At 35.4% G+C, this 24,200-nt stretch overlaps 1 protein-coding gene and 1 non-coding gene across 3 annotated transcripts in view; both read left to right on the forward strand.

Moving 5' to 3' along the window:
• Positions 1 to 24,200, forward strand: part of ALCAM (activated leukocyte cell adhesion molecule) — a 205,225-nt gene that overhangs the window by 85,096 nt on the left and 95,929 nt on the right. The gene's annotated exons all lie outside the window — the stretch shown is intronic.
• Positions 6,637 to 6,770, forward strand: LOC128568267 (small nucleolar RNA SNORA70). The gene has a single exon (XR_008375084.1). It is a non-coding gene; the product is annotated as a small nucleolar RNA SNORA70 (small nucleolar RNA).

Below are 24,200 nucleotides of genomic sequence, written 5' to 3' on the forward strand. Positions count from 1 at the left end.
GTCTCTTCCCTGCTTTAGTTCCTAGGTTTCTGGAGTCAAATCCTTAGAGTCCACTCATCATCCAGATCTAGGAACTCTTCTAGCATACAGAATATTCTCTCACACTTCCAAACCTCGCCGTACCCTGGTGCTTCGCTCTTTCCATCTCGCTCTTCCAGACTCATGTGCTTCTCTGTATATAGCCCTGTTTTCTGTACTTATGTGATAACCATAGAGTTGGCGAATGTTTGTCCATGAATTATTTTCTTAATAGGTATTCATCTTCACAAATAGCGAATGTTCAGTTAAATGTCTACTGCAGAAATTACTGAATTATCCCCTGCCTGCTTTAGGTGCTACTATGGTCTAAGTAATTGATGGTGCTACTATGGTCTAAGCCTTATTGTTTGTCATGTGTATTTGTAAAATCTCTTTCCACTTTCCTTTTTAATTACCATTTTTTGCCATGTAGAGTGCAACCGTGTTTTTGGACCAAACTTTCAGGATCAGGAAAAAAAAAATCTATCATTTGATTTTTTAATTTGAATTATTATTTCCTCATATGTATGTACTTGTTTTTTGCATTATAAAGGAATTTTAGCATTTATTTTTTAACATAGAGTTACACTTTTAACTAAAAGCATAAATAAAAGAATTTAAAACATCTATATAGGTATGGAATTGGTACTACCTCTGTTTAGTGCACTTTCTAATTTTTCCCTCAAAGCTGTGGGAGAAAAAGTGCACATTATACATGGCAAAATATGGTAGATGCTAAGCCCCCAAAGGCCCGGGAGTTATTGCCTGAATGGTGTCTGTTAATGACTCTGGACATAATAGTAAGTATTTAATCTGTTGAACTAAAATTTCAAAGCACTCTCAAAAATTTCCCTTTAGTTTCTTTGAACTTCCAAAATGATGACTTCATTGCTGTGTGATCATTAAAGGGACATAAAGAAGGAGGTGAAGAACTTTCTAGGGAAATCATTGCTGTTCTGAGTTCCTGCTCTGCTCTGGTTTCTTGCCCATTCTGACTGGACAGAGAAGGGATAGCAAACAGTGGAAGAGAAAGTTATGCCACACAGTAGGAGCTCTATGGGGAAAAACATAAATTGTACTGTTTAATGGCAGAAAAGAACAGAAAAACATTGTTAGAAACATTAATTCAAGAAGCATCTTGGGTGACAGGAAGCAAAGTCAGAACAGTGTGGGGGGAAGGGACCAAAGTGAGGCAGTCTTGACAGTGTGTGGTGGGTGCTCTCTCTGGTATGACTAATTGAGAATTGATTGAGCATGCAGAAAGGTTATGTTTTATTAAGGGAAACCTTTTTTCCCTTTTGTCGTTATGAAATCCGCTGTTCTGCAGATGTTATTCCCTTCCCATATTAAACCCTCATTAATTTATAATTCACCACATTGCTTTGAAAGTGCTGCACAGATTTCCTGTTTCTCTCACATGCAGTGCTTGTAATAGAGAAAGTCAAATAGGATATAGGTTGAACTGCTGCTTGTCTTGAGGGCTGGGTGCCAGACTTGCTGGTGCCAAAACATTTCACCAATTGTCTCTTAGATGATTGTAAATGTTTCAAAGTGCATTTTGCAGTGAAAGTGAATTTCAGCTCTAAAACAACTCTTTCACTATTGACTGTAAATTGTCTCTGTTTTTTGAAATCTGGCCTCAAAGCAAAATGGTCTCCTGGTAGGACTCTGTTAATTTTGAAGGAATCTCCTAGAGGAACACACTTTTGTCAAATGCAGATTCTGAAGGCAGAGGCAATAGAAATGGAGAGAAGGAAATGATGCACCCCCTGCCCCCACCCCAGTTCTACTCTGCCAGTAAATTTGACGCAACTTGGAAATAGTCGGATACAGAGATGCAGAAAGAGAAGTCAAACGGCTTTTCAATTTTTAATTGCCCAATACATCATTAGTGAAGATAGAATTAAAGGAGGAATAGTTTCAGCATTCCTTTTCATTGAATTCTACTTATTTATCTACAGGAAACAGGAGGATAAATGACAATTTAGATAGCTAATTTAAAATTCAAACATCTTAAATGTAAATTTAAGCTGCCTAAGAGATATATAGATGGAGCCCTCAAGTCTTTTTAGAAACTACAAGTAAATTTGGGGAGAGAGAGAGTGTTGAGGTGGAGGAATTAGTATGGAGTATCACGCAGGGGTTAAAATGTTTCCTAGATTCCAGACAAAGAACATAAATAAATAAAGCACGCCCGGGGAGTTGATAGGAATACGTGTATAGAGCCCTGGCTAAATGGACAGTAGCTACTTCCATTACTGCCAAACAAGAATGCAGGCCCCAAGTGAACGAATTTTGTGTTTTTTTTTTTTAAAGAAAACAGAAAATTGTCTTTATATTCACTCAATCTCACTAGAATATCTACAACTAACTAAGACTTGAAATTTTGTGATGGTCAAATAAAACACACATATGGGACAAATTCAGCGCCCAGCTACAATTTGAGACCTCTGAGTCAGAGTGTGATGGGAGAAAGAAAAAAGACACATAACATGTTAAGAATTGTTAAGAATTATAGGAGGAGCGTTAGGCATTATATAGTTAAATGTCTGATTAAATAAAACTAAGTACTGGTGGATAAACTTGGTAAGTGTTCTGGAAGATTAGAGATCAGACACAATAACTAAGAAAAAGCCAGGAAGGCTATGTTAACCAGTGTGATGAAAATGTGTCAAACGGTCTATGAAACCAGTGTATGGTGCCCCATGATCACGTTAATGTACACAGCTATGATTTAAGAAAAAAAAAAGGCAAAAAAAAGATTAGAGATCAGAGTTGGCTGAGGATTAACAAGAATTATATAAACAAGTGGGGCTTTACCTGGAAATTCAAGGACAGGTGGCTGTTGGTGGTAGTAATAGAAATACAGAGAGAAACAGAGACGGCACTTTAGGGAAACAGTGAAGAGCTTACTCTAAGTGGGAACAAAGGAAGGACTAGAGCCATTTTTTCTAACTCCTAGTCCATTGTATTCTCTTCCATGTAGTATCACCTCCTATTTGACATGGGATAAATAGGGATAGAGATAAATTCATTAACCAAGAAAATAAGCATTGAGCACCTACTGTGTGCTAATGACTAGTCCAGTCTCTGGGAAGAGTGGGTGTAAATGGTACAAACCAGCTCGCCCATGCATACAGACGCAGCTCAAATCCAACTTCATCACAAATTGATTACATAAGCAGTCACACCTGATACATTTTAATTTTTCTAGAAGGAAGTGCAATTACTTGAGAATTTTTATAATCCTGGGAAAATATAGTAACCCCCCCCCCAAATTTCATGTATGGACATGGTATACCAAGTGTAAATACTTGTGTCAAATATTTCTAGAAGCAAATGAATATAATAAAAGTAGCATGTTTATCAAAAGCTTATTGAAAAAATTAGAAGTGAGTAACCAAACTAAAATAGAATTTACTCAGTTAATGAATCCATTTCCATCAACAGCTGTTGAATGAATACTTATCATCTGGATCAATATTAAAATCAGTAGAAGTAATATCTCTATGCTGTGCTTCCATGGCGTTTATGCCCTCTGACAAGGTGGCATGTGGATTTGCTGAAAGAGAGAATAGAAGAGAGAAAAAGAACAACTATTTTGAGGAAGGTGAGACTACTGTGTCCTTCAAACAATCCTGGATTATATATTACATATAAAATTTCATTTTACAAAGAAATAACATGCATGTGTAAATATAAAAAATGTGGCCTCCCAGCTTCAGCAAATGCCTTTATATGCTTTCTCAAATATGATGGTCTGCTTTACTGTTGAAGTGTATTATATATCAAAGGACTCACACTTGACAGTATACAATAAAATAGGTTTGAAAATAATTACACTGTTAACCAGTGAATATGAGTTACGTAGTACCAAGGGGGACAATTTTTTCAGTGTTCGTTGCCCACGGCAAAGTAAATCGCAGAACATAAAGTTAACAAAACCTCTATGTTTAAGTTTCAAACACAATATTACTTTTATAACACACTCAGTTGAGAGGCATGCCAAAAGCATTAGTAAGGTCTAGGTAGCTGAACATAAAATATGAACTTACACAGCTTGCATCGCATAGTGACATTCAGTTCAAAAAATACTATGTTGTTGGCCTGGTAACCTTTTCATCCGTTTCTCACAGTCTTCCTATCCAGGCAGTTTTCCAAGACATACAGAATATTAGCTGTGCACTCTCTAAATTTAACTTGAGAGAGATCAGATCCATATGTACATGCAAAAATAAAGTGTCAGCGTGACCGCCTTAAATCTGTATCTTGCATATTATTTTTAAAAGCTACTCCGTAACTGACCTACTACATAACAAATAGAATGCAATTTAACCTCGTTTTGCTGCATACCTTTCACAAAACCATACTTCAATCAGGAAAAGGGACACAAATCAATATGCATTTAATAATTTGATTTAAAAACGTCTACCCCAAAGGAGCATCCCAGTATTGGAATTTCAGTAATATTTCACCTCCCTCAGTCCGATTTCTACTGCATCAGCACAACATTATCTCGGGCGGCAGCTATTAGGGCAGTTTTCTCTCTTGTGTTGGCTCCCTTGCATACATTTTACTGCCTGCTCTGATGGAATTTTTATCTTCACAAATGTATTTCCTAATTTGTCAATTTCAGCATCCCGTAAACTTTAGTCTATATGCTAAGAAGTTAAAGGTATAGCTACCTCTCTGTCACATAAATTTAGAAACAGAAATTCCATTCTGAACAACTCAACATACTTTCTTAAGGCATTTTGATGACAAGTAGAACTTTCTTGTTAAGTTTTTGATTTGAGATTTACAAGAATTGGGAATTTGAAGGGTTTGGAGGAAAATAGAATTATTCAGTGGGACTCACCTGCGTCGCAGTGCTAGACTAATTCTCTGGACAGGTTGTTAGGAAATCTTGTGTTAACATTTGGTGACAACACAGAGGTCTTTGGCATTTGTAACAGTGACTGTTATAAAGTTTAACTATAGGACACTGAGGCAATGGATTCAGAGATATCATAAAGCTATTTGGAAATTTGGGAGATCTTGTTTTGTCACTATTTTCCCTGAAGTCCCTTGGTCTGTAGGAAAGATACAATTTCCCAGGGACTGTAACGTATTTTACATGGGTGATTGACAATTTATGAAATGTACATCTTTGATTATTTTTTTTTTTTTTTGCAGTTTTTGGCCAGGGCTGGGTTTGAACCCGCCACCTCTGGCATATGGGGCCAACGCCCGACTCCTTTGAGCCACAGGCGCTGCCCTGAAATGTACATCTTTTATTAGGAAAGTGTTTATTATGCACAGATATTTTATTTACTATAAGAAATATTAAAATAAACTAACAAAAAGTGCAACTTGTGTTGTCAAAGTTAATGCCTGTGGAATATTTGCTGCTCTCAAAGAACCAATCTGTCAACCTCCATGTCAGGAATAAGGAGTACATGGGACAGGAAACAATCATGACTTAGTGGAATACATTTTTTCTTGTCCCACTATATTATTAATAGATAGTAATAGTAACATTCTTTTTTTATCCAAACTTTTACTGAAAGCCTCAACTTCAAAAAATGTTTGACTTTGTGAAATGGAATAGAATGGATCAATAATTGAAAATATTAATAGGTTAATATTTTTATGTTGTATAAAATTCTAGTTCCCACGCAGAATTTAAAATTCAGCTTTTAGTTATGGGGAAAAGTGAAGATTTTAGAAAGAAATGTTTTCTATTTTACAAAGTCACTTTTCGCCACAGCAGGGAAATCTCAATTCGCTAATAGATTATACATATATATATTTTTTTTTATTAAATCATAGCTGTTACATTAATGCAATCATGGGGCACCATACACTGGTTTTATAGACCGTTTGACACATTTTCATCACACTGGTTAGCATAGCCTTCCTGGCATTTTCTTAGTTATTGTGTTAAGACATTTATATTCTACATTTACTAAGTTTCACATGTACTCTTGTAAGATGCACCACAGGTGTAATCCCACCAATCATCCTCCCTCTACCCATCCTCCCCTCTCTCACCTCCCTCTCCCCCTTCCCCATATTCTTAGGTTATAACTGGGTTATAGCTTTCATATGAAAGCCATAAATGAGTTTCATAGTAGGGCTGAGAACATTGGACACTTTTTCTTCCATTCTTGAGATACTTTACTAAGAAGAATATGTTCCAGCTCCATCCATGTAAACATGAAAGCTAATAGATTATAAATGTCTTCAGGTAAGGAGCCTAGTTTCTCTGTTACATTTGCTTTTTTATAACTATAAGTACACTAGGACAAAGAATGACTTTTTATTGCATTGGATGACCTTGGGCTAGGGTAATATATATTCTACTTTATATAGAATAAAAGAAAGAAACTTTATAAGAAACTATATTTTATCATCAAAAAGAAAGAAAAATAATGTCTTGTTAAGGAGTAGTTCTTCCCATAAAATGTGACTGCATTTACTGATTAATGGTATTTTTAATGTAAAGATTCCGATTGTTTTTACAGAACTAGCCGTAATAATGATCTGATGGAAATAGTTGCCAAGAGATGAAAGTATGGAAGAGCAGCTTGGAGAAAACATCACAATGTGTGCTATGTTACCAAAATGTACTTTCACCTGCAGCCAGTTAAGCTGATGGTGCTCCTTTCCTCCTGGGAGCCTGGTGTGCAATGACTGTAAACCGCACCCTTCTGGGTACTGTACGCAGTCTATTGCTTGCTTAGATTGCTCTAGGGATCTTGGAGACAGTCATTTCTGATATATGTTCATATGCCAGACCTTGTGCTGACCTCAGTCTAGGCTCCAGGCAGGAACATGTGATGCCTTTGGAAAGTCACAGGGCACTGTGGCCAGGATTCACATTGGCCAAGTCATCATGTCTGTCCACACTAAACTGCAAAATAAGGACATGTGACGGAGGCCCTACACAGGACCAAGTTCAAGTTCCCTAGATCCAGAAGACTCACATTTCAAAGAAGTGAGGCTTAGCAAGTTTAATACAGATGCATTTGAAGACATAGGAGCTGAGAAGTGGCTCCTCCCAGATGGCTGTGGAGTCAGATATGTCCCTAGTCATGGCCCCCTGGACAAGTAGTGGGCCCTGTATTCATGAGGCTTCCCCTGTGCTGCTTCCTCAATCCCACCTATCAATAAATCCTACTTCCTGTCCAACAATATACATTTTTAGGTATTATTTGAATAACAACCCTAATTGTAGTGTTTGATAAGTTTTGACAAATGCTTTCAACAGTGTAATCAACAACCCCAGCCGATGGTTTAAACCTCATCATGGAACCAAGCAGGTCCCTTGGATTCCTTTCCAGACAGCCTCTCCTATCCCTTATCCATAGGCATCCAGTGTTTCAGTTCCTGTCATTATTGATTCATTTTGTCTGAATTTTATATAAATAACATAATATGGCATATACTGAGTATTTTGATAATGAAATAAATACAGGAAAACAGTACACCCAGAAGTTAGAAGAGGCAAGGATGGTATTTTCAACATAAAAGAAACTTTTTTATATTGTTCATGAGCTCAGGAAAAAGAAGTTATAGAGATTAAACAGCCAGAAGTTTCAAAAGAGAGAATAGCAATGATGTGATTTTGAAAGATTAGAAACATATCTTTTCTGAATGGGAGTTAATAAGTTTATAGTGCTGTCAGTCAACACATGAAATTCCTATCTCCAGAAATTCTAAGCAGCTAGAAGCAGTGGTTCTCAACCTTCCTAATGCCGTGACCCTTTTAATACAGTTCCTCCTGTTGTGGTGATCCATTGGTTGGGGGTCACCACAATAGGAGGAACTGTATTAAAGGGTCACGGCATTAGGAAGGTTGAAAACCACTGAGTCAGAGAGTAGGTTCCGGGGAATCAGAAGAGGTGATTTAACCAATATCACTCATGGGCTAGGTGGGTTCAGCAGATGATCAGCAGTGTAATGATAATAAAAATATGTGGAGAAAAAGAACGCTTGGTGAGGATCAAAGGAACGGCAGCGACATGTGTACTAGGAATAAGACATTTACACTCACTGGTTACTTAAGGATTGACTAGCTTATTAGTTTGAGTCTGTGATGTCTGAAAGTAAAAATCTAGTTCACTTCCCCTTCTCATTCCAGCTTTAAAGACATAGCTTGTTTATCTAAAATCAACATGGTTGATATTTTTCAGCCAATTTAGGAAATTTTTCACTTTAGCTTCTATGCCAGCTACTACTATAGATAAGCATTAAAATATATCTGCTAATGAAATCTCTCAAAATATGATTTTTTTGTAGTTTTAATCCTTCACAAAACACCTACATCTCAGATTAAACATGACCAGTAATCTAGACTACTGCATATTACCATAGGTAAATAGGTTCTGACTTTAAACAACAGGAAAAATACAAGAAAAAGGGCAGTTGTTGCTTAGAAACTCAGCTCTGCAGTGGTTTCACTAGTGATCAAAGTGATGCCAGCTTCTAAATTGCCAATTAGTTCATAAAGCATTGATTTGTTTTCATCTTTTATTGAAAGCAATCCTTATACACAGGCCCCTAATATCTATTTTTAAAAATTTATTTCACCAATTACTTTTCGGCCTTTAATTTCTATCCCAAAGAACGTGATGACAGCTGCCTTCTTATTCTTGTTCCCTGATTCTGTCCTTCTTAACTGCTCAGTAATTTGGGGGAGCTCCTATTCCTGCAGGTCCAGATTCACCTAATTTTCAGTGCTCTTTTCATCTAATAAGTGCCTTTCTGGCCATCTTGAATGTTTTCCAAGAAAGCAGGGATGAATGGGCCAGGGTGACTATACTCTTAAGTGCAAATAGCAGCCATTTGAGCAATCAGGGGCAAGAGATCAGCCAAAAGTGTTGCTTACGATTGTGCCGTCTTCAAGTTTTCATGTAATGGCTACTCGTTTTTTAAGGCTGCTTATGTTCTGAAAATTCTGCTCTTAGTATAAGAAGTGTTTAAGTGCTTTCATATCCATTTGTTCTTTTGGGATTTTTAAAAAATACCTCTTTTCTTTCTAGCTCCATTATTTATCAGTATCATCCTTTTTTACGTGCTAGATTGTAGCTCAAAGGTTAACTTGTTCATCCAATTTAATCAAGAGGTGACTGTACTCTAGTATCCCTGAAATATGCAGAATGAAAAGGTTATAAACCCTGAATGTTTAGAACATTGTTTCAGCACATATTAATTAGTGACAAATGACCTAAATTGATTCTGTCTAGAGTTAGGTCAAATGAGCAAGCAGATATTTGACTTTTAGCCTCAGATGCTAGAAGCCTGGCTGTTGGAATTTTCCACTAGAAGCCATGGTATCTAGTCTGAACAGCCTATAGACTTTTCATTTTATCAGTCCTGCATAGGATAAGTAAATTCTGCAATAGTGTTTTACATTAAGCAAGGACGGCAGAAATTGATTTATGGAGCAAAATGAACTTTGTCAATTTGTAGATGGAATAGAAAGAGCGTGGAGTTTTTAACTGTAAAGAATAGAGTCTAATTCTTAACCTTACCATTTAATAGATGGGTAACTTTGGAGACATAATTTAATATCTCTAAATTTAATTTTCCCATTTGTTAAATGAATCTAATGCTTATTTAGGACTGGTGAGAATTACATAGGCTATACAATAGAACCACTGTAAGTTGACCACCCAAGAGACTGTAGCAAACTGGTCAATGCAGGGAGGTGGTCAACATAAGGAACTAGACCTACCCTGATTTGTGCATGTGGCGCATGCCTAGTCTGCAAAATTAAGTCAACTAAAGGGGGTGGTCAATGTAGGGAGATGATCAACTATTGAGGCTCTACTGTATAGTATGAAAAGTGCATAAGACCTCTCTGGAATATAATACATGCTAAGTAAATATTAGGTTTTTTTCTTTCACTCCTGATAAGAACAGAAATGTTAACCTAGTAAAAGTTTAGTGTACTTGGAGGTAGATTTCTACAGAATGTTTCATAAACATGGAATTACACAAAGGAGATATTTTCATGTAGTGCAAGCTCAATGGATTAATATTCTTTAACCTGGAAATATTTCCAGATAGATAACTAGTATGAACATGAGCCTCAAATCATCCCTCTCACAGAGAGTGTAAGAGACACATAGGAAAAATTTTATTAAAAGCTTTTCTTTTTCGATATTTCTTATTGGCAATTTCTCTTAATCTTATTTAAAGATGGCAGTCTTAATTAATTTGCCTCTTAATTTGGGGAGATGTGTATTGTTCAGGGACATGCTTTAGAATCGTCAGTGAGGTTTGGAAATACCTTAAAATTATCAGAAGAGATTAGGATAAGTTTTCTGCAGTTTTGTGTTTGTTCTTATTAACTTTAATTTCAGGTGATTTTAAAACTGATTCTGAAGTGAAGAAACTTATCTGGTATCTACAGTGTACAAGTTAAAATTACTCTAAGGATTGAAATGAGGTATCTCATTTTGTAAAATAGCACTGTGGTTCATGTTAATACTATACATTTTGACTAACATTGCCTTAGCTCACGTGTAAAACTTTTTTCCTCATTTTTCATTTTTCATGTCAGTTTTGTTGAGGTCTGGAAGGGAGATTCAAATTTGGGAGATTCCGTCCAGGTGGTTGCCTGTTGCCCCATGAAAAGGTAGTGGTACTTTATACCAGCTCTCAAGAAGTTTAAATAAGATGTGAAATGCAGGCTGTAGAGCAGTAATTATAATAAGGTGCGCTAACTTCATCAGTGAGCTATGTATACAGTGTATATTTGGGATTGAGGAGAAGGAGAGTGTCTGATTGAAAGTGTCTGAACGTGTACCTGCAGGTTAGTCTAGAAATAATAAGATATCTTTTTAAGGCTGCATAATATTCCATAGTGTACAAATACCACAATTTATTAATCCATTCATGGGTCAATAGGCATTTGGGCTTCTTCCATGACTTAGCAATTATGAATTGGGCTGCAATAAACATTCTCGTACAAATATCTTTGGTATAAAGTGATTTTTGGTCTTCTGGTTATATACCTAGTAGAGGAATTGAAGGATCAAATGGCAGATCTATTTTTAGATCCCTAAGTGATATCCAAACATCTTTCCAAAAGGAACGTATTAGTTTGCATTTCCACCAGCAGTGTGGAAGCATTCCCTTTTCTCCACATCCATGCCAACATCTCTGGTTTTGGGATTTTGTGATGTGGGCTAATCTTACTGGGGTTAGATGATATCTCAAAGTAGTTTTGATTTGCATTTTTCTGATGATTAAGGATGATGAGCATTTTTTCATGTGTCTGTAGGCCATGCGCCTGTTTTCTTCAGAGAAGTTTCTCTTCAAGTCCCTTGACCACCCTGGGATGGGATCACTTGTTTTTTTTCTTGCTAATATGTTTGGGTTCTCTGTGGATTCTGATATTAAACCTTTGTTGGAGACATAACCTGCAAATATCTTCTCCCATTCTGAGGGTGTACTCAGCCCTACTATGAAACCAATTCATTGCTTTCATATGAAAGCTATAACCCAACTATAGCCTAAGAAGAAGGGAAAAGAGGAGAGGGAGGGGAGGAGGGAGGTTGGGTGCAGGGAGGGTAATTGATGGGACCACACCTACGGTGCAATTTTACAAGGGTACATGTTAAATTTACTAAGTGTAGAATATAAATGTCTTAACACAATAAAAAAATAGAAATAATAAGACAATCTTTGGCTTTCTTATTCTCTTTCTCTGGCAACACTCCAAACCAGAATAAATAATTATAAATACAGGGTATATAATAAGATCATCTTGCCACTTAATAAAGACAAGTTAATAAGAATTTCGGTTGATCAGTCATTGGTTTATTGGTTGTTTAGATAGTAATGTTAAGATCCAATCTCATGGCTACACTGTCCGCACTCTTCACAAGTGATAGTTGATAGTGAACTTTTTTTTTTTTATCAGACTGCATCTATAATCTTGACTAGATCCAGTCATTAGTGTTAATTTGTTGCAATGGAATATATAAAGTACACATTATTTTTGCAGCCTGTCAGCATTGCAGGCAAATCAAATCACAGACATATATGTTATGAAGAAGGTTGTGATTTTATGTGTCTGGCTGGTGAGCAGCATATGTGAAGGGTTGCCAGTATAATTTACCTTGCCCTGTCTATTTTCTTTCTGAAGAAGAATTATTTACTATCAGTGCTGAAAAGGGCCATTTGCAATAAGCAAAAGTGCATAAAGATAATGTTCAGCTCAGTTTTGTAGTGTTTTCATACTTAAAATGTGAAGCTGGCATGTTTAAATGTATTCATATTTATTTAAGCCAATGCTTAAATGTTGTTATGTCCACAATAACCTTCTGGCTTAAAGACTGTATTTTTAAGTGTTAGAATTATTTTTTTTTCGGTTTCTTTTTATTTCTTTCATGTCATCTTCTATTTCCCTATTGATGTTGAGTATAAATGTTTACATCTTTGAGCACAGCTATAATAGCTGCTTTAAAATCCTTGCCTCCTAATTTAAGCATTTGAGTCTCAAAAGAACCAGTTTCTTTTGATTTGCTTTTACATGTTAGTAGCATCTTTCTGATTTTTGGGTATGTGTAGTCATTCTGGATTGTATACTGGATATTTGAATTACTGTAGAGAATTTGAATTCTATTATATTCTACCAATGAGTGTTGTGGGGTTTTTTTGTTGTTGTTGCTTATTTGAGGCAATTAAATAAATCTTCTAGTCTTAGTCAGCTTGCTTACACATTTGCACTGCAAGTTCAGAATTCTACTAAATCTTAGGCAGAGTTTATACATAGCATTCGTCACACTTCTCCCCTCAGCTCTCTCTTTTCCAGTGTTTCTTCCCTTCACTTTACAAGTACTATAATCATCCTAAATTTGGGAAGGGAGGTGTTGTTTGTTTTATTTTTTAGCCTAAATTCTGTTTTTAAGCCAGTAACAATGTGGACCTTACTATTATTTGTAAAACTTGAAGACACTGGAGATAGGTCAACAATAAAGAGAACATAGAGAGTAATTGACAGTCAGAACTTAGAAAAAGAGGGTGGCATTGAGAAAGCTTGGGTGAGTTTCTTCATTTTACAGGATTTTACCTGAGTGCCAAATAAATAAATAAATAAAATGTGCATATAATAAATGAGCTACATATGCATATTCATTCCAAAATTGTAGTTTATATTTTTTATCTGTAGGAAACTTGGTCTGTCTGGAATTCTGAGAGCAGAACTCCACTTCCAACATTTACATTGCCATGGTATCCTCCGGGATGCGTACTTTTAGTATCCTTCAAATTTGTTTCATGTGACCCCCGTTTATCAATCATATAAGACCTAATTCTAGTCCTAAAAGTGTCTGTTTCTTACCATTCCAGCCGACAGTGTCATCTCCGGCTCATATTGGAACTTAAATTCTCTGGTTTACTTAGACCCTCTGAGCATCAGTTTTTATATTTATAGATACAAAAATAATAATTCTTATCTCACAAGGACATCATGGATATTAATAATACCTTACATATGTGTGTAAATATGTTCATATGTGTATATATGTGTACACATACACGCAGTAATATACACATACGCACATATAAGGTATTTACATACATACACATATTATTTTCCTGTGGCTGACACATGTTAAATATTCAAGAAATGATATTTTAATTTCTGTTTACAATTTGTACTTAAATGGAAAGTCATGAGTTTTTACTTGTTATCTAGCGTCTCAAGAGCCTGAAATCAGGTACCAAGATCAGAATGAGACGAAGCTTTTGCAATTAATGGGCAATGCAAAAGAACACATGTGGTTAATAATTATTTTGTAACACAGTAAATAATGAATATATTTTTGTCATGAAATGGGTTAATAAATAGGATAAGCAACCATATTGAGGGAAGTTAGGAAATAAGTGTGTAGGGGTTAAATAATAATTAAAATAATTTAGCTCATGATAATTTAAAATAGTCTGTACTTACCATGTTGGTATAAAGTTATTATAAATAGGATTAACTATAGTCCTCAGTCCTTCAGAATTTTGTAACACTCAGATTTGATAGAAGAAAAGTGAGAAAACAAGAAAGTGATAAACAAATGATGATAGGATTTATTCAGAAAAGAACCTTCTATGGCATTTCCTGAGGATTAGATACAATCATTCCTAATTCCCAAACCATCCTATAAATGTACAATAAGAATTGCTATTTACAATGAAGATTCTTGAGTCATACAATCTAACTCATCGAATATATTCATTCTCCTCCGTAGACTGTACTTAAGAAGGGGATTAAATCATTTCAAAAGATTTTAAAGCAGGATTGAAATTTTAATAAGCTTTTCTCCCTAATTTATTTTAAATTCATGAGAAAATGTAATTAATCAGAACATCCATTTTCAGAGCATTATGCTATGTAGTAGGGTATAGTTTTAGAAACCTCCAACCTACTTTATAAAAGGTTATATTTACTTTTATGCTAATGTCCTGTCCTTACACTCTGTTTCAACTGCCAAAACAGCAAGAGACTAAGAAAAAGAGAAAGAAAAAACTGGAGAGCCATTGATACCCTACATGTAGGTCAATTTATTTGTTTATCTTTTTTTAATTTGAGTATTTCTTGGGAAATTTTATTAGTGTGGAATAGATCAAACTTGATAGTGTGGAGAATATGATTCTTTGTTGTTTAATTAACTAACTAGGTCTTTTGGGAAGCCAGAATTTAAATCAAATTTGGTCAAACTGCTGAGAAAAGAAAAAAATCACAGGAAAAAGAAATTTTATGTGAAAGAATATCACTTTCTAGAATGTTCTTGGCTGTAAAAAACCTACTTACTATCCTATAAAAAGATAAGCAAATGGAAAGTGAGTCTAAATGAAAACAGTCAACTTTAGCAAGACAAATTTGATAATATGGAGAGTTTCTACATAGATTATATACTTTTAGACTAGTTATTTTCTGGGGTGAAATCTATTGTGGTAAGATAGCTCACAAAATTGGTGCTAGATTTGCTCAGCTGCAATTGCAGGTGCCATCCTTCTATTTGGTAAGAAAGGAATTTTGTGATTTTTAGTAATATTGAATTAATCAAGAAAAACTGCTTTTATTCATGTATTTTTTCAAGTTTATTTTAAATTGACATAAAATTGTATGTATTTATTGTATACAACATGATGTTCTGAAGTATGTATACATTGTGGAATGGTTAAATCTAGCTAATTAACAATGCATTACCTTACATAGTTATTATATGTCTGGTAAGAACACTTAACATCCACTCTTGCATTTTTCAGTATAATGTATCACCATTAACTGTAGTCACTATGCTGTACAAATAGATCACTTGCCCTTCTTCCTCTTTTCTTGCTGTAAATATCTATCCTTTAACCAACATCTCTGTCTTTTCTGCGTAATCACTCCAGCCTCTGGCAGCTACCATTCTATTCTTTACCTCTGCAAGATCAACTTTTTAGATTCCTAATGTGAGTGAGGTCACGCAGTATGCGTCTTGCTATGTCTGGTTTGTTTCACACAATGTCCTCCAGGTTCATCCATGTTGTTGCAAATGGCAGAATTTCCTTTTTACTTGCTGCTAAACAGACCATCACCCTCATGCAGTCCTAGCTTTATTTTCAGGCAGAGCTACTGCAGATCATTCTCTTATGCATTAATTTCTTTAGTTTACTTTTTCTGGCTGGGAAAGGCAATATACATAGGAATCACTAACATTTGAGCAAGAATTCATTTCCCAAATTGTTTTCCTTTATGGAAGAAGGCAGACTAGACGCACTTTGAATTCTAAAGTTTAAATTTCTCAGAACCTGACTTGTCCTCATCCACCCTCTTGGAGTTAATAAGAAGGCAAGTTACCTTGATAATCCTAAATGAGCTTTATCATTTTCTCCATGGAGTAAGACACCAGCTAGCACACTGTTAATCACAGGGTCCTTTTAGTCATATGTAACTCGCTTCCTTTCATTTTGTCTACAACAAAGACCAACAGTGTGACAACATACTTGTTTTATGATTCTAACAATTAAGAGGTGAATAGGATTGCAAACATTAAAAGATCATTTTCACGATCTTTTTTGGGGCGAGAAACATCTCTGTTGTACATATTGAGATGACTGAAAACTCAACATGCTGAGTAATTTACCAAATGTTATATTTCAAGTAGTGAGAACGAGAATGCAGGTTCTCAAGTACAGTGCCATTTTATTGCCACTAATTATCTTCTGATCTTCCCTAGATTCCTCAAGCTCCTCATCTGTAAAATGGAGAAAATAATATTAAACTTATGATGTAATTAGAGTTGATTAAATGGATTAATGTATAAAAATGATTGGTAAAGTAAAAGGTACTATGTAAATACAGTATGTAGTGGGCCCATAGTAACTTTTTAATCACTTTTCCTTTCAATAACGAAATCTATTTATAAGGTAGAATAGAAATTGAGTTCAAATATGTTTAACCGATTTAGAGTTTCCATCTTGAGCTCAGACATCATTTTCTAACCACAACAACTCCGATCTCACTTTCTTTAATTAACTTACTCCATAAAGTCTTGACATAACAAGAAAGTAACTTTTTAAAAACATCTGTCAGCCTTCTCCTCTCTTCTTCTTACTTCTGCCTTTCCCACCCAATATCACAGTCCTTCCTTGCAGATAGATTCTTATGACCTATCAGTTTCTTGTCCATTTTACCTCCATTTTTCGTACTTAGCAAACCTCAAACTTCTATAAATCGTATGCCCCAAACTGGTAAGGATAGCTGTAGAAAAGTTATAACTATTATCGACTAGCCTCATACAACAAACTTGACCACAGATCTCATATAAACACTCACTGCTGCTCCAGGATCTTCAAATCTGGCCCCAGTAAATTTCCTTCTTACACCTTACATTTTCTCCACCAAGCACATCACGACTAAGGAGTATGTGTGTAGGATTCTCATTCACAGGGTTTCTTGGCACATTCCGTCTCCTGAATCGGTCTTTCCCACTGAAGTCCTAGAAATCTATTTAGGATAATTAAACCACCAAACAATGGTAGCTGCTGATAATAAGGAGGAGCCAGTTTTTCTTTAAAAAGTTAAGGGGGCTGTCTTCTAGTGTCTGTCACTTCTAATTATACAAAAGATTATTGTAAAGGTTGAACCACGCTTTTAAGGGTCAGTGACTACTTAATGGTTACCTTAATCATTATGAGTATGTTGCTCTGGTTCTATCCATACCTGTGAGTGTATCAGTATCACAGGGAACGGTTAGGTTTTGTATCATTTGCTTTCACTGTCACTAATTGGGAAAGTATCCTTTGAGGTTTTAGCAATTACCCGAAGCATATGTTGTTTTTCTAACAACATCAAATAGATTATGTAGACTTTGTTACAAGAATTTTGATGCTGTTCTGTTACTTGCCCTCCCATAATTTTGAATTAAAGATGTAATCAGGCACTGAATAGAACTGTTGGTATGCACTCTGCATGCCAACCCCTCTCTGTGCTATGCATGAAGCAACTTTATATGTTTATGTATGTGCTCTACTTGGTTCCATAAAGTAATTCTTAGACTAGACTGAAGTATTATATGGACATTTTTATAGACTGTATTTTTTCTGGTTATAAGAGAGGATGTTCAATCTGATTAAATTGTTCCTAGGCATGAGCTTAATACCTAAGAGATTTATAAAACCTATATAATTGCTTTCATTTTTGGTCTACTTTTCCAAAAAGCTCTGCTTTCAATGACAAATGAAAATACTCAGATTTAAGCCTTTTCAGGTGGAAAAATGAAGAAAACAAGCTCTATTTTCATTTTAGATTCAAAAGTAGTCTTTTTTTCATATTTGAGAATGATTTCCATTGCTACTTGGATAATGAAGTTAAGATCACTGACAGTGGACCTACTATAATTTTAAAGATTTTAATCTTTACAATGTAAACAGTATTTATAAAAATTATCGTTTTAAGACACTTTTTCCTTGCTAGGTTTTTTTTTTTTTAAATTGTCACATATAAAATGCTATACAGTAGTCCAATTATTCACCTGGCCAATTAAAAAATCAACCCCTGGGACACTGTAAAGGCAGTCCTAAGAGGGAAATTTATGGCACTGCAAGCCTTCCTCAAGAAAATGGAAAGAGAAGAAGTTAATAACTTAATGGAACATCTCAAGCAACTGGAGAAGAAAGAACTTTCCAACCCCAAACTCAGCAGAAGAAAAGAAATAACCAAAATCAGAGCAGAATTAAATGAAATTGAAAACAAAAAAATTATACAATAGATCAATAAATCCAAAAGCTGGTTTTTTGAAAAGATCAATAAAATAGATAAACCTCTGGCCAACCTAACCAGGAAAAAAAGAGTAAAATCTCTAATTTCATCAATCAGAAATGGTAAAGACGAAATAACAACAGACCCCTCAGATATTCAAAAAATCCTTAACGAATATTACAAGAAACTTTACTCTCAGAAATATGAAAATCTGAACAAAATCTACCAATACTTGGAAGCACACCACCTACCAAGACTTAGCCAGAACAAAGTGGAAATGTTGAACAGCCTATATCAAGTTCTGAAATAGGATCAACTATACAAAATCTCTCTAAAAAGAAAAGCCCAGGACCAGATGGCTTTATGTCAAAATTCTACCAAAACTTTAAAGAACTAGTACCTATATTACTAAAACTCTTCCAAAATATAGAAAAAGAAGGAATATTACCCAACACTTTCTATAAAGCAAACATCACCTTGATCCCTAAACCAGGGAAAGACACAACAAGAAAAGAAAATTATAGACCAATATCACTAATGAATATTAATGTAAAAATACTCAGTAAGATCATAACAAACAGAATCCAACAACACATCAAAAAAATTATACACCACGACCAAGTGGGATTTATCCCAGGGTCTCAAGGCTGGTTCAATATACATAAATCTATAAATATAATTCAGCACATAAACAAACTAAAAAATAAAGACCATATGATTCTCTCAATTGGTCCAGAAAAAGCTTTTGATAATATCCAGCATCCCTTCATGATTAGAACACTTAAGAAAATTGGTATAGAAGGGACATTTCTTAAACTGATAGAGGCCATCTACAGCAAAAACACAGCCAATATCGTATTGAATGGAGTTAAATTGAAATCATTTCCACTTAGATCAGGAACCAGGAAAGGTTGCCCATTGTCTCCATTGCTCTTTAACATTGTAATGGAAGTTTTAGCCATTGCAATTAGGGAAGAAAAGGTGATCGAGGGTATCCACATAGGGCCAGAAGAGATCAAACTTTCACTCTTCACAGATGATATGATCGTACATCTGGAAACCACCAGGGATTCTACTACAAAACTTTTAGAAGTGATCAAGGAATACAGCAATGTCTCAGGCTACAAAATCAACATCCATAAATCTGTAGCCTTTATATATACACCTTTATATATACACCAACAATAGCCAAGCCGAACAAACAGTCAAGGACTCTATTCCTTTCACAGTAGTGCCAAAGAAGATGAAATATTTGGGAGTATACCTAACAAAGGACGTAAAAGATCTCTATACAGAGAACTATGAAACTCTTAAGAAAAGAAATAGCTAAAGATGTTAACAAATGGAAAAACATACCATGCTCGTGGCCGAGAAGAATCAACATTGTTAAAATGTCCATATTACCCAAAGCAATACATAATTTTAATGCAATTCCTATTAAAGCTCCATTGTCATATTTTAAAGATCTTGAAAAAATACTTCATTTTATATGGAACCAGAAAAAAACTCAAATAGCCAAAACATTACTCAGAAATAAAAACAAAGCAGGAGGAATCACGCTACTGACCTGAGACTATACTCTAAATCCATAGTGATCAAAACAGCATGGTACTGGCACAAAAACAGAGAAGTAGATGTCTGGAACAGAATAGAGAACCAAGAGATGAATCCAGCTACTTACCATTATTTGATCTTTGACAAACCAATTAAAAACATTCAGTGGGGAAAAGATTCCCTACTTAACAAGTGGTGCTGGGTGAACTGGCTGGTGACCTGTAGAAGGCTGAAACTGGACCCACACCTTTCACCATTAACTAAGATAGACTCTCACTGGATAAAAGATTTAAACTTAAGACATGAAACTATAAAAATACTTGAAGAAAGTGCAGGGAAAACTCTTGAAGGAATTGGTCTGGGTGAATATTTTATGAGGAGGACTCCCCAGGCAATTGAAGCAGTATCAAAAATACATTACTGGGACCTGATCAAACTAAAAAGCTTCTCCACAGCCAAGAACATAGTAAGTATAGCAAGCAGACAGCCCTCAGAATGGGAGAAAATATTTGCAGGTTATACCTCCAATAAAAGTTTAATAACCAGAATCCACAGAGAACTCAAACATATTAGCAAGAAAAGAACAAGTGATCCCATCTCAGGTTGGGCAAGGGACTTGAAGAGAAACTTCTCTAAAGAAGACAGACACACGATCTACAAACACATGAAAAAAAGCTCATCATCCTTAATCATCAGAGAAATGCAAATCAAAACTACTTTGAGATATCACTTAACCCCAATAAGAGTAGCCCACATAACAAAATCCCCAAACCAGAGATGTTGGCATGGATGTGAAGAAAAGGGCACACTTCTACACTGCTGGTGGGAATGCACACTAATACGTTCCTTCTGGAAGGATGTTTGGAGAATACTTAGAGACCTAAAAATAGACCTGCCATTCGATCCTATAATTCCTTTACTAGGTATATATCCAGAAGACCAAAAATCACAATATAACAAAGACATCTGTACCAGAATGTTTATTGCAGCCCAATTCATAATTGCTAAGTCATGGAAGAAGCCCAAGTGCCCATCGACCCACAAATGGACGAGCAAATTGTGGTACATGTATACCATGGAATATTATGCAGCCTTAAAGAAAGATGGAGACTTTACCTCTTTCATGTTTACATGGATGGAGCTGGAACATATTCTTCTTAGCAAAGTATCTCAAGAATGGAAGAAAAAGTATCCAATGTACTCAGCCCTTCTATGAAGCTAATTTATGGCTTTCATGAAGGCTATAACTCAACTATAGCACAAGAATATGGGGAAAGGGCCAAGGGAGGGGAAGGGAGAGGGAAGGTTGGAATGGAAGGAGGGTAATAGGTTGAGCCACATCTACGGTGCATCTTAGAATGGGTACAGGTGAAACTTACTAAATGCAGAATACAAAGCTCTACATACAATAACTAAGAAAATGCCATGAAGGCTATGTTGAACAGTTTGGTGAGAATATTTCAGATTGTATATGAAACCAGCACATTGTACCCCTTGATTGCACTAATGTACACTGCTATGATTTAACAGTAATTTAAAAAATTAAAAAAAAAAGAAGAGACAAATGCAAGGATAATAGAGGGATTTCTTCTGTGGCAACTTTAGCTACAGCAAATATTAAACAGAGCCTAACTCTGAGTCAGTGAAAGAAATTCATTACACTAAAGACCTATTCACCTCCTTCCATCTGATAGAACATTTGCCCATCAACAAAACATTTGAAGACATGAATTATAAAAGGAAAGTAAAATAACAATCATTAAACTGTCAAAATAGATTGTAAAAAGACACACTTCATATTGTCTACCTTTCAGTTTTTGATGAATCTATTTTGATATTCTATTGTCAAATGTATAAATGTTTATGATAGTTGTATTTCCTTGGATAATCAATTTTTTAATCATTTAAAATATTCTTCTTTATTGCTAAAAAAAAATCATCCTCATAGCAGCTCAATTAAAGTAAAAACGTATTTGATTATCTGACAACTATGGGGTTGAGATGTGGCTGGGAGGCTCATCTTATCGTACAGTTAGAGTAGTTCTGCTATACGTCTATAGATATAGCCAGGGTCATCTACATAGTCCCCTGCTGTGGCTGAAAATCTGGCAAGACATTTTCTACTCTACTTTTCTCCAGTGGATGTTTGCTTACATTGTTAGTAGGCTAAGTGGGGTTGTTTCATAGCGGGGACCTTGAATTTTAACCATCAAGCCAAGTCTATTCACGTACAAGCCTTTTTATTTTTTTTGTATTTCATAATATTACAGGGATACACACATTTTTGGTTAGATAATTTTTTTGGTACATTTTAAGTCAAAGTTTTAAGTAAGCCCTTCACCCACAATGTGTGCACTGTTCTAAGTAGGTGTGAATTTACCCAACTTCTTCTCCTTTTTCCCATCTCCTTGATTTCCCCTGAGTTTTACTTCTATGTATACATAAGTGTTGATCAATTAATTCCAATTTAGTCCTGAATACATGTGACATTTGTTTTTCCCTCTCATGATATTTCACTTAGAACAGTGGTCTCCATTTCCATTCAGGTTTTTACAAACAATACTAGATCACCATTTTTTTTATACCTGAATTGTACTCCATGGTATACATATACCACATTTTATTAATCCACTCTTGTGTTGATGGGCACTTGGGTTCTTTCCACATCTTTGTGACTGTAAATTGTGCTGCTATGAAATCAGTGTACACAAATGTAGCTTTCATATATGCCAACAACAGTTAAACCTAGAATCAAATAAAAAATGCGGAAGGTTTTTAAATGCATTTTAAAATGGTACCGAGAACTCTGTTAGAATATCCTTCATGGGAGTTTGATGTATATGCTAGCCAAATTAAAAACGTGATTAAATAAACCACTTTGCTTGCTCTGAGAAGAAATCGCTCAGGTAAATCTACAAAAATAAGCCACTACCTTGCGATACATCTTCTGTTCTTCTGTTTCAGTTATGTACTTGCTTGAAACTAATTTGCTGGCTATATTAACATTTCCCTTTAAAACAGTCTTTATTGAGTAGATAAAATATATCTATAACTTTTCATTAATTGGAGCATAAGGGTTTTCTTAAGGACATAAAAGTATACGTTTATTTTCTATTGGAGAGAAGGAATAGAGCGGGGGAAGAGATGAGAATGAGGGGGAGAGAAAGAAAGAGGAGTGAGAAAGGACCTGGCACCCCAGAGAAAGAAAGAAAGAATGCCTACCTTGGAGCACAAGTTGTAAACACAGGAGACTTAATCACACGGCTCACAATTAAAGTATTTTTGCATCAAATATAACGACTTTATAAATTTCATACTCAGCAAACCTTCTGATTATTTGAATAAGTTTAAAAAAAAAAAACTTCCTTAAAATGTTATCTCTGGTGGACTAACTCTTAAAACTTAAGTAGCTCAAATCTGTCATAACTCCTCCCAGTTTCTCAGGAGCTCAGAGTCTCTTGTGTCTACCTCCTATCTTCTGAACAGGATCCTGGCCATGATTACCATGCTCACTGGTTTAAAAAATACATGTCGATAGCCCATTTTCTCCCCTCTTCCAACTACCACTTTTTCCTCCTTCTTCCGTTATTTTTTACAGCCAAACTTTTTGTAAACAGCTATCTGCGACTGCTGTTTTTATATTCTCATTTTCAATGCAGGCCTTCCTCCTGAGGGTCTAATTTTATTTCATGTTTTTGCCCTCTCCAAAAATGATGTCTCTTACAATCAGCACTGGCCTATATTACAAAACCAGTCGCATTTTGATGTTTTCGCTTAATGTGCATTTCGGGTGCATTCCAAGGTATTCAAAGCCCTTTTATTTAAAACACTATATCCTTGTCCTCCAATACATGGCCCAGCTTTCCTCTGTTGCTCACTCCCATCTACCTGCCCTTCAGACACTGGAATTCATGAGCCTCAAATAACTAGTTCTCCTTTTTCTCTAGAGGTTTTCCTTCACAGATGTGACTCCCAATGTCTTCCCCATATTAATTTTGCTCAGGGGCAAACCCTTAATCCAAATCACTTCTCTGATGTCCAGACCTTTATATTGAGGTATATGCCTAAATTATTTTCCTAAGCATTTCACATCTTCTGCATTAAAATTCATAATATCTCAATAAGTATTCTATCTTCTACAGATTTCTGCCTTTATTAAATGGCATCACCATCCACCTGGTTGCTCAAGCCAGACCTCAGGAAGTCATTTGTTCCCTTCATCCTCTCTTTCATCTTCAAATCCAAGATGTGTACAATTCCTTTCATTTTAGTCTGTTGTCTGAAATGCTTCCAATGCATATGTACTTTAGAGATGTTCAAAAGGAAATTGTCCTTTTTATTTACCCACATATTTACCTTTTCTAAAGCTCTTCCTTTTTTCCTAAAG

This window comes from Nycticebus coucang, chromosome 16 (assembly GCF_027406575.1).
Source record: "Nycticebus coucang isolate mNycCou1 chromosome 16, mNycCou1.pri, whole genome shotgun sequence".
Lineage (NCBI taxonomy): Eukaryota > Metazoa > Chordata > Mammalia > Primates > Lorisidae > Nycticebus > Nycticebus coucang.